Raw genomic sequence first — 10,928 nt, forward strand, 5'->3', positions numbered from 1 at the left:
TGGGTTACGTTGGGAGATGGTAATTATCCATTCCTCCTGTTTCTCCAAGAGGCGAGAAGGAAGAGACGGATGTTCAGCATAACGAGGCAGGACGCCTATAAATGCCATCTTAAACTGCCTGTTGTGCAGGACGCCGAATATGTGGTAGAAATTCTTCAGAAGCACAAAAGTATTAAAAAGGGGGATAAAACGGGGTGTAAAACGGGCTGCGTGGGAAATGCATTCATTGCGCGATAGGAAACGCTGGTACAGCAAACGCACACAGAAAATTAATGGTTGAATGGAAATCCAATAAGGAAAACACGTATATCGCAGAACTCAGACTTCACTCAGAGAGCTGCTAAAACAGTGCAGCCTGCTGTGTTTTCACAAACACCTATGTGCGGGTAATGTATACCATATGCGCCAGTACGTTGCGGGCTTAAAGGAGCGTGAAAGCTCCATATGAATAACGGACGCCAGAAATATAGTTCGTCGTTAGATGCGAGCAAAGGTTGCACAAGGCCGCCTCTTAACAAGCTCGAAAATTCCAATGTCTCTCGACGACAGTTCTAGCGGTATGTGAGGGTAGCTCAAGCCAGGTCGGTATAACACTTTTTTGTTGCCAGGAATGTTTAGAGATAAGTTAAAAATTCGAAGAAAACAGTGTTATCTAAAACAGGTAAGTTAAAAATTCTAAATCAGTATTCTCTAAAACCTACGCAAAAATTCATACGACTATAAAACGCGGCCCACAGGGAGCAAACTTGCAGGGAAAAAAAAAAAAAAAAACGCGAACGCTGCCCGCTGGCGGCCTCCGGGGCTACCGGGGCAACTAGATACATAGGAGTAAGTATTTCCTCCCTGGTAGAGCGAACCGGAATATGTGGGGGCTAGGCGTGCGAAGGTGCGCGAAGTTCGCCGCCAAAATTCGCTCCGTGCGGGCCGCGCTGTATACGCGGCCCTTGTACTTCGATCGCCCGTAATGTCATCTCCCACGTGGCTATATACCTTCTTAATGTTACCTGCAAAGGCATCGGCCGGTAGGTAACGAACCAAAATGAGATCGACCCACGCGTAAAAAGAACAAAAATTTGCACGTGGGGAACGCTTCTACGTGAACACTAAAAACTGAAGGCTAAACGTTGCAGAGCCACGGGGGCACGCCGAATTCTAAAAGCAAGCATGATGAGCGTGCGCGCGTCGACAAAACTCCACCATTCCCATTGGCAATCTAGACCGCTAGGCTAACATCTGGAGGAACTGGGATAATAAGCGCCCATTTCAAGCCTGACGTCCAAAGTTGGTACGCTGGCAGTGGAACCGAACCGAGCTCAGAAGACGAGGCCTAAGCACTTCTCCGAGGTCGTCACAAGCTGCGCCAGATTGTTTGGACTCTAAAACAATCTGGGCCAAACACCAACGCGCTCTCCCTAGCAAAGCTAGGGCATGAGCCGCAAGCGGGAAGAGGAGGGGGAGGGTCTGGAATAGCGGAGGCTGGTTAAGATGGCGTCGCGCTGCCAAACCTCCCGCCGCCACCCGTACTCCGCCCACCCGGGTAGGCCAAAATCGCGGCAGCCCCGACGTTTCCAGCCCAAACTAACGCCGGGAAGCAAGGGTTGAAGACAAGCGCCGGCTCACCGTAGCTGTAGTCGAGCTCCACGTCCGTGTTCATCGCGTCGAACCCCCAGCTGCTCAGCTGCTCGAATCTGAGCTCCGGTCGCGAGCTGCTCCACCAGCGAGTGCGCGAGCCCGTGATGCTCGTGGCAGTGGTGGTGGTGGTGGTGGCCCATGAAAAGTGGCGCATACCCACTGAGGGGGATCGGCCGAGAAGAATTTGTTTTAGTCATGGAAACAAATTAGGTAAGGCGGAAATGGGGGCGCAGAAGAAAGGATCAGCGGGTGGGCAGGTGTGCTCCACCGCATTTTCTGGTGCGTGGTTTGGAAAGCCAACTAATTGAGTAATAAATTGGATGTAAAATATTCACGGCAGCCATGATATGCTGCTGCGTGCGCCAATTTTGGTAGCCGAAGGTGCACAGTGGCACTGTTTTTTTTTTTTTTTTTCTCATCGAATGCGTTTTTGTTTCTTCTCTCCACAACGTACTTTGTTGAGCCCCCACTGCTTGGTCAGTCCTCACGAGTGGTATGGGCTTTTTCTAGCTGCCACCACCGTCACCAATACAACGTCAGCGTTTCTAACTTTCTTCGTGCTTCGATTGCATTCCTGCGTGCATAACCTTACGCTAATGGCGCTATTAAGTAAACTGGGGGAAAATTTTAAGGGGTGACACCAAAGGGGGTGTTTTTCTTGCTTGACTGATTGATTTAACCTGTTTAGCCTTGGTTTTTTTATTCAAGCAAAAAAAGTGGTTTCTCTGTGTTGTACTAAATTTTCGGGCTCACATAAGCCCACGAACAAAAAAGAGCTGGTAGTGAAAGTACTGATTTGTTACTGAGGAAATTAATGCGGACATCTCGCAATTAAAAATGTTTTGCTGAGCAGAAATTTTTTTTGCATGTTTTCTTAATTTTATTAACGCATAAGCCTACAAACAAAAAATAAACTTCGTAGTGCAGATATTTATAGATTTACGTGCTTGGGAATAAAACTAGGACCTCTGATCTTTTCTTTTTTTTTTTTTTTGCCTCAATGTCGTAATTTTGTATTCACTCCAACTTTTCCTTTTTTGCAGCGTCCAGCTCCGCTAGAACTCAACTATGGTGATTTCTATTGCAACAGTCGTCCTTGAAGGACAATTCCCCAGAAAACTAGCAGTTTTGGTTTTGTTCTCTATGCGCTACAGGGACGTTTATGGGGTGGCGTCAATTGACCCCGCGAGGGCCGAAAGGGTAATATTGGCTGACTGAAGCCATGAAGAGTCGTCCACTTGAACCAAAGACGGTCGCGTGCGCTACATGAGTATCAAAACGAATTGTTCAGTAAGTTATTCTCGAACAATCGGTCGGCACCAGCGTATCCCGCACTCAGTTTCGCCTTTATGGAGTTTTTTTTTTTTAAGTCTCCCTGAATCGCGGGCATAACTGCAGGATTTCGTCGACGCAGTCTCTTCGACTCCGATTCTTACGTCCTGGTACTGGGATCGGCAGCACGCTTCACATCGTTAACCTAAGCACACCCTCCGGCAACCATGCAACCTCAGGCCCACCCATAACTAAGTCCCTGTAGAAACCCCCAACTTCAGCGCTTTTATTGCAACCGGCTGGCAACACTGGTTGCCGCTGGCTCGCTGAGTAAGGAGCAGCGCTATCCCAAAAAATTGAGTTGTTGTTTTGTTCTTCACAGGGTTGTGGTGTCGCTCTATCTGGCATCTTCTAACCCATTTAGCTACTCGGCCAGTCCCGTGTCGGCACAGACGGCCGTGGCACCGAAGAATGCGATGAAGACCCAAACTTTGTGGAAAATACAACGAAGCAAACGGTACCAGTGATGAAGCATTTTTATGCGCCTGCGTGGGAATGACCATTGTCTTTTAGAGCTGCAAGTGTGGAATATGGAAAGGCGAGATTTGTTTAGAACCCATATCTACATTTCTTCGCCTGCAGTATTACGGCTAATATAATTAGTGGCTAATGGGGGTATTGGTAATCGTGTAGTATATTTTATTTTTATCTCCCTCCTTACTGTCTCTCTTTTTTTTAATATTTGTTATTTCTCTTTTCTTTTACATTAATTAATTTTTATCAACCTGCGCCAACGAGAGCGTAGTAGAGGTATTACGTCAGACCAAGTGACGTGGAGGGTGACACCCCGAACAAAAGGGGAGAAGATGGTAGGAGAATAATAAAAAAAACAGAAACGCGAACAAAAAATTTAGATAATAGAAACCGGTTCAGAAATTTCAACCAAGACTGATGGACGATTGTCGTATGTGGAAGCTTTGCGAGCTTCTTGCATAGCTTGCGACAGCAATTAACTATCGCTTGTCGTTATTAGATGACAAGCAGAGTCAGTGGTCTTGTCCGTGCTCCCCCTCCCCCGAACAAAAAGCAAAGAGAACTTTGGTGGCGGAAGCCGTGCCCCCGCCCCGAATCTCCACCCCTTGCGTACGACCCTGGCCAGTATACCTCGTTGTGGATAAGTGTCAGTTTCATTGAGGGTACCACCACCCCTCAATCATCATTGTCGTCGTCATCGTTCTCGTTATCGTCATCATCATCATCAATTATCAGTCATCATCATGCCAGATGACATGAAGACCCGACAGGAGGAGGAGGAGGGGGAAGAGGAACAAACGCTTAATATAGCAGTCAATGTTGTTGGGTTGACTGCCAGGTGGGGCACCTCCCTAGTCCCGGATGGCCTGGGTCTTGGCGGCCTGTCTCGCCCGGTCTACCAGATGTCGTCGGTGATCCGGGTTGACGCTCGTCAACTGACACTCCCACTGCTCAAACAAGGGTTTGGGATTTGTGGCAAGTGGTGGCGTGTGGCGGCACTCCCAGACCATGTTGTAGAGAGTGCATGGCTCTATGCAAAATTTACAACTGTATGTGTATAATGTCGGATGTATCGAGATAGTAATGCACCATGTGGAAATGTGTTCATCTGGAGCTGTCGGTAGATGACATGTCTTCGCTAGACATGTTGATATATGGAGGCGGGAATGTTCTTCGTCCCAGGCAGTAATGTGCCAGGTTGTCAGTGTGTCTTCGACAACTTCCGTGAAATAGCTGGCCCTGCAGAAAAACGATGCTGCAGCCGTCACTTCTGAAAACCAGAGACAGATGCTGTTCCAGTCGATCGAGATCGCATTGTTAAGTTTCGCGTGGCTGAGCTCAAAACCACTCGTGATCTGGACTGGAGGGGTATTTCGGCTATGAATATCGGTCCTCGTCATGCGCATGGGCCTTCCGATCTGTATCTCTGGCCACCTCTCCCGTAGGGCAAACACGTCTCTCATCCTGCGTTAGTGGGGCTGGCTGGCAAGTGTCAATTTACTGCGGTTGCTGGAGTCTGGTTGGTTGGCAACTGCAAAAAAAAAAAAAAAAAAGGCACGTATCGACGCGGGGGATGAGCCAAGAAGTTAGTATTAACTAACAAAACGAAAGTGGCACAGTTTTCAGAAGAAATAACAAAAACAGAAAAACATAAAGAGAAAGCGAGGATGAAAGAAACGACATGAACCATGAACGTAATGCGATTATTCAGCGTTGTCCAATTGCTTTCCAGATTCTGCTTCCTGCGACATAAAGTAGCGTAAATTACCGTAATAATTACCAACCAACGCTACAATACATTTCCTCACTGGTAACCCTGTTCTGCTACCTTTACCTCAGCATAGGTGTACTTGCCGTGGAGCATCCTTGAAAGGCAAGCCTCGACGATGAGGGCAACGACTAGAGACCGGCACTTTAGGCACGAAAATCAAGGTTTTAGGCGCCTACAATAGGCGTTGAAAAATATTGCGGTTTAGGCACATATGGGCTTAATTCGTATTTATTTCAGCAGCGTATTTTGCGACAAATTTTTGACTTGCAGTAAAAACAGCGGACGAGTCTTGTGCTGTGGGAAAGTATTTTTTTTTCTTCCTGAAAATAACAAGAGTTGCTACTCTAACATATTTACGTGAAATGCAGGGTGATTCCACAACCAAAGAAAGGCTTAACAACCATGGCAAACCAGGCCAATTTCAATGATATGCTTCTTGACGTTGTATCTCGTTTCAGTCAATAATTGTGTGCGAAAAAACAACGCTCAATGTCCACTGAAATTAGGGGAGCGTGCTTGTATTTTGTAATGCTCCATGAACCGATTCCACCTGGAATATCATAATACTAGAATTTTTCCTGCTCAGAAAGGCTTTGGCAGTTCTTTTAGCGCAGGGAATTGGGGAATTTTATGTCAGACATTATGGTGGAATATCAGACAGGATTGGGCTCTGTCAGTAACCAGTCCTTCGGGCATGGTGGCGGATCTGTCCCAGTCTTTCCAAATGAGCTCAGCATATATCCTTAGTCAGAGTGGCACCCAAGCGCTCAGCTGCGGAAATGTTTTCTTCTAAGAGCGTGAAATAAGTACACGGATGTGCCAAGTCACGTTCAATTATAGCGTGATGTAAATCATTTCGCTGCCACGCTTTCGTCGACTGCACAGCTGTTAATACCACCGGCGAGTGTTTTCTAAAGTCGTTGTCCGCCCTTAGCCGAGTTTTTTTAAGGGGTAACAACGGGCTCTAGTAGAAGAGACACAATCGGTAACTGCTGCTTCAAGACACAACTGCGCCGATCTTAACTGCACGTATTTATTCGTTGACAGAGCCGAACCACCTCCCCAGTTCTACACAACACCGATGAATCCCATGGAAAGTGCAGGTAGGTGCAAGAATTTCGTACAAATTACTGAGCTGTTCTGTTCTGCAGGAGCATATGACTAGCGAAGCTGCGGGAATAGCCCCATTCAGTAACTATGCACTATACACCGATTAGCAATATTAGACAACACGCAGGATTCTTTGCAACTCGTTTCCTTACTGCTAGGTTTCTAAATGCCCCTGAAGATAACTCGGCACGGCAAATGAGGGCAGTCACGTCTAGAACAGTTGAAAAGTGCCGAAATGCTCATTCCTATAAGCTCCGTTTCTCGTTCTTTCTTCGCCCTACACGTGCTGAATCTTGCCATCCGGCGGCGTTTCCGTCATCGGCGGATTACTGTACACGTGTTCGTGGCGTCACCTTAAAAATTTGTTATGTCAGATTTGCCCATGGTTTTCCCCTTGGAGGCGTACCGTCTTTGAACTTTGGTGGAATGTGCGTGGTCTTGTCGCGTTCAATTTCTTCTTTGCTTGTTCTTTGTTGCGTTAGCAATGGATAGGGCACATCGTCAAAAATATTTGCCGTTGTGGACACAGTGCGTTAGAAGGACAGAAAAAACCTGTAGTGTGAGGACGTCGAGGCTGGCTCCTGCTTCGTTGCGTAAGGGCCTCTGGCGGCTCGGCCGATGTGGCTAGGTCGAGGTGGCGGCGGCTCGAGCCCGGTTTACGTTTCTCGGTGGTGGTGCTGGTAAACATTTAGTGAGTGATGTGGCGTGTGTGGCACAGCTCGCGGATTTTTCTCGCAAACGGCTTGCGACAAACACCCAGTTGCGGGCTTCTGAAGCGAGAAGAGTCCTTGTAGACCATCGACTCGAAAAACCGAAAAAGGTATATATAACACAACAAAGGAATTTTCAGGCGCTAAAAAGCACATATAGGCCCATATAGTCAAAATAGGCCCTAATAGGCTCAATGAAGTATTGCTCAAAATGATAATCTTCCCTTAGTTCGTGCTTATATGTTAAATAGGCTTGATACGTACTCAAGGGGAAAATAGGCATTTTGCCCAAAGTTCCGGTCTTTAGTGATGACGGTGCTGACGTTGGCGCGGACAGGATGAGCAGCCACCCTCTTCGTCATAATAGTGATGGTGTAAAAGAGGGGCACATTGCAACGCCTGAGCCAGGAGTCCCTCTAAAGCGATTTCAGGGTTGCTCCTTACCCCGATGCACCCGAGTGACCAGTCCATGCCGCCACCGAAGCAAGTTCGGGGCACGATGGCAAAGTCGATTACTCCGATTCATGTGGCGGGACCTGCGCTAGCGATGCCATTCCGATGGGTGTGCGCTGTCGAGCTAAATTCATATTCGAATTTTGGGGTGCAACACGCCTAAGCTACTTGTGGGCTGTGAGGAACGCCGTTCTGGAGGGCTCCGGATTAATTTCCACCCCCTGAGGGGTATCTTGAACGTGTACTGAAATCTAGACACCCGCCGTTTTCACTTTTAGCCTTCATCTGAAAAGCAGCGGCCGGGATCGAGCCCGTGCCATTGGGCTCAGCAGAACAACGCCTTAGCCACCGCGGCACCGCGGCAGGTGATGAACTGAATTTACTTCACCCCTCTCTCTAAGCGCTATCCTCATTCAGTCATCCTCCCCACTCTGTCCTGCTCACTTTCGTCGAAGCTCCACACAGTCAATGACGGCCCCGGGGTTTTGCGACATGTATCAACTAGTGCTGACGCGGTGAAAACAGCGCAAAGTAAATTCACATTCGCATTATCAGATTGTATGACATGACCAGGCGCCAGTTATGGGCTAACAGTGAAACTTGTTTTCACTAAGAATAATTGCCGCGCTCGACCACCGCCTCGGTGCTTCAGTGGCTAAGGCGCTGTGCTGCTGAGCACAAGGTCGAGGGTTGCGTCCAGGCAGCGGTGGCAGTTCTTTGTTTTTGTTGATGATGATGTTTTTCATAAAGGTAAAAAACGAGAACGCCCGCGGGTCGAGATTTCGGAGAAGGCCAAAGATCCTCAGGTGGTCTAAATTAATTCGCAGCCCTCCACTGCAGCACGCCTCATAGGCCCAGGTGCAGCTTCGTTATAGTTAGGGTTTACTATCAAAGCTCCCGCAGGCGCCCTTCTCGGCAGGCTCACGTACTGCCACAATGACGTCTCACTGGTTTGCCGTCCGGTGCTGTTTCGGGTTTGGACATTTCGATTTATTTTTAGGTCGTATAGATTTTATGGTTATATCGATAATATACAGTTAATTACGGTAGTTAACCGTGTTCGCTCGGTCTTGTGCGCGCAGCATCGGGGAAGTCGAACATGACGTTCTTCTACAGCGATATCCGAGGTATTATTGTTTTCACAAGCGTCCCCACTTAACAGTGCCCGCTAGCCAGCGTGTCGAAGTGTCAGCGTGCCAGCGGCTTGTTACTGTTCTCTTCAATTCGCAACGGTAAAAATAAGAACTCGATACAGAACACTGAACGCTGAAAAAACGGTCTATCGTAGAACTATAGAACTATAATCGGAGACTAGATGCTCTAAGGCCACTCGCGAGCTCCACTTGTCTACGAAATGGTAACGCAACGGGCTACCTAAAAAAGAAAAAAAAAACTAACGAAGTGGCCAACGCAACCGGCAGAGCTGGCCAAAGTATCGAGCGAGTTCGTATGGGTTGACAAGGGAGGCAATACTGCTGTGTCTCCATGCTAGTTACAGTATCAGGTTGCTTTATTGTTAATATTATTGTGACAGCAGGCTTTAGCCACATGAAGTAAGCGGAAGGTCCCATGTAGAGGTATACACGCTAGATCCTTGCAGGATAATGGGGCCCCCATATCCATGCTTGTACGTCCGGAGAACGGTTTCGAGGCGGCCTGCACAGAAGCAAGTACTTGTGTCAGATGACATGCGGAGAGGGACAAGTTCATATCAGGTCCGGTGTGGCCTCAGGAACAAAAGCCGGGCTGTAATTGTATAGACATTCTTTTTTTTTTTGCAACGAAAGCCTTTCCCGATAGCAGCACTGATAGCGGCTGCGACTAGACTTTAAAATCGTTGTAGGCTAAGGGCGTTGCGTTACACCGCGAAATGTGTGAGCGTGTGTTTTTAGGAAGGCTTGCATATTGAGTTGGACAGAAACCGAACGGCGGCATATGTACAGGTAAGGACTATATACGCCAGCAAAGGCAGCTCATTTCCAAGATGGTGAATGGGTGCTACTCGGGTGCACCATGCGGCGCATCGGTCCCTCTCTTGAAATACAAAAAATTTTTATCCCCGCTTTTTCCCTCCACCAAGAGCAAGGATCATCACCTTCCCTTCGGGGACTGCCAACGACATGGGCCAGAATGTAGGGCCGAAACGGGACTCTTGTTTCCGCACCCGCACGACCTAAAAGAGAGGAAATGTGTTTATTTCAGAGCGATGACTAAGAGGAACATGCATTCCGGACGCAGCTCAGAGAAGAAGGCTATTAACTACCTCGTCATTAACGCATCAAAGCACGTCTCGAGCAGGCACAGAGGTAACAGGTGAGCAAGCCTATTTTTCGCTGAAAAGGATGAGCCGAGAATCGAGGCCGAGGAGAATCGAGGTCTGTGACTCCAAAATATACGCACCAATTCACGGAATCGCCGCACGTGCCTTCGTAAAATGCACCATTTAGCCGGACCCTTTTTCCGCGTGTTTTGTTATCGCTTGAAGTTGCAAGCGGCGAAACGCAATCTTCTGCGACGTTTCTCCTCTCTCATCTTTATGGTACAATCGCAGACGGCTGATTACACAAGAGAACGGGGGGCGGACGTGCGTAACAGTTTCACAGTCATGCGTCGCGTATACTGTTCAAAACAATGAGTCTTCCGGTCCGGCAAACATTGCCCGTGTGCCCTGTGCTAACGACTCACCAATAAATGTGGTGACTTTGCGTCCACGCTCGCAGACGCTTCCTTCAAGATTAGCACTCGTCATACACCTATTTACATGAAACGAGGTCGGAGTAAAATGCCACATGGCCACAACTCAAGTTATTCATCTATGCATACTGAACCCGAACACGTTTTACAATGTTTCTGATATAAATTCGCCCGGAAATGATATATGTTTACAACTTTATAGGCATGCTTATTTGAATCCGGAAGCTTTTTTTTTTTTTCGATGCTTAACAGAACTCTGAAAGTACTGCCACGGTATTCAAGGTATTATTCGCCGCTAGCACAATAACTGCTAACATTTTAACTAGTTTTAAAAGGCCATTGATTGATAAATTAACCGTGACAATCTAATTAAAGCACCAACTAGAAGTCTATAAAAGTATTCTCAAATTTCAGGGTCAACATACAAAAGCATTGCTTGGTGCATTGCGTTTATAAGTCTGGTTTGATACGCAGCAAAATAAACAAGAAAATTGATGAAGCTCCAAATTTTTTGTCTGTCTTGAAATATAGAGAAGACTAAGAATGTTCGCACTGCGAAATAAACCTTGTTTCTTTCTTTTTTAACGCCTCCTCCATTGCGTCATTTCTACAATCTCAGCTGTCGCAAGCAGCCACTCCGATAGAGGAGCGTGGGTTAGCTTTGGGCTTCTTTAGTGAATCTCTATTGTATAGCTCGTTGTTTACCTTTAATAGCCCCCTCAGAAAGTACTCGAATAGCCTTCCCAAGCTCT

General features: G+C 47.4%; 1 long non-coding RNA gene across 1 annotated transcript; it reads right to left on the minus strand.

Moving 5' to 3' along the window:
* Positions 1–8,971: 8,971 nt before the first annotated feature.
* Positions 8,972–9,977, minus strand: LOC144173408 (uncharacterized). The gene is made up of 3 exons (XR_013323257.1): positions 9,883–9,977; positions 9,578–9,655; positions 8,972–9,138 (listed from the first exon to the last, which is right to left on the minus strand). It is a non-coding gene; the product is annotated as an uncharacterized LOC144173408 (long non-coding RNA).
* Between the last annotated feature and the right edge of the window lie 951 nt (positions 9,978–10,928).

Source organism: Haemaphysalis longicornis, unplaced genomic scaffold, assembly GCF_048455015.1.
Source record: "Haemaphysalis longicornis isolate Haplotype H1 unplaced genomic scaffold, Haemaphysalis longicornis Haplotype H1 scaffold_1, whole genome shotgun sequence".
Taxonomy (NCBI): Eukaryota; Metazoa; Arthropoda; class Arachnida; order Ixodida; family Ixodidae; genus Haemaphysalis; species Haemaphysalis longicornis.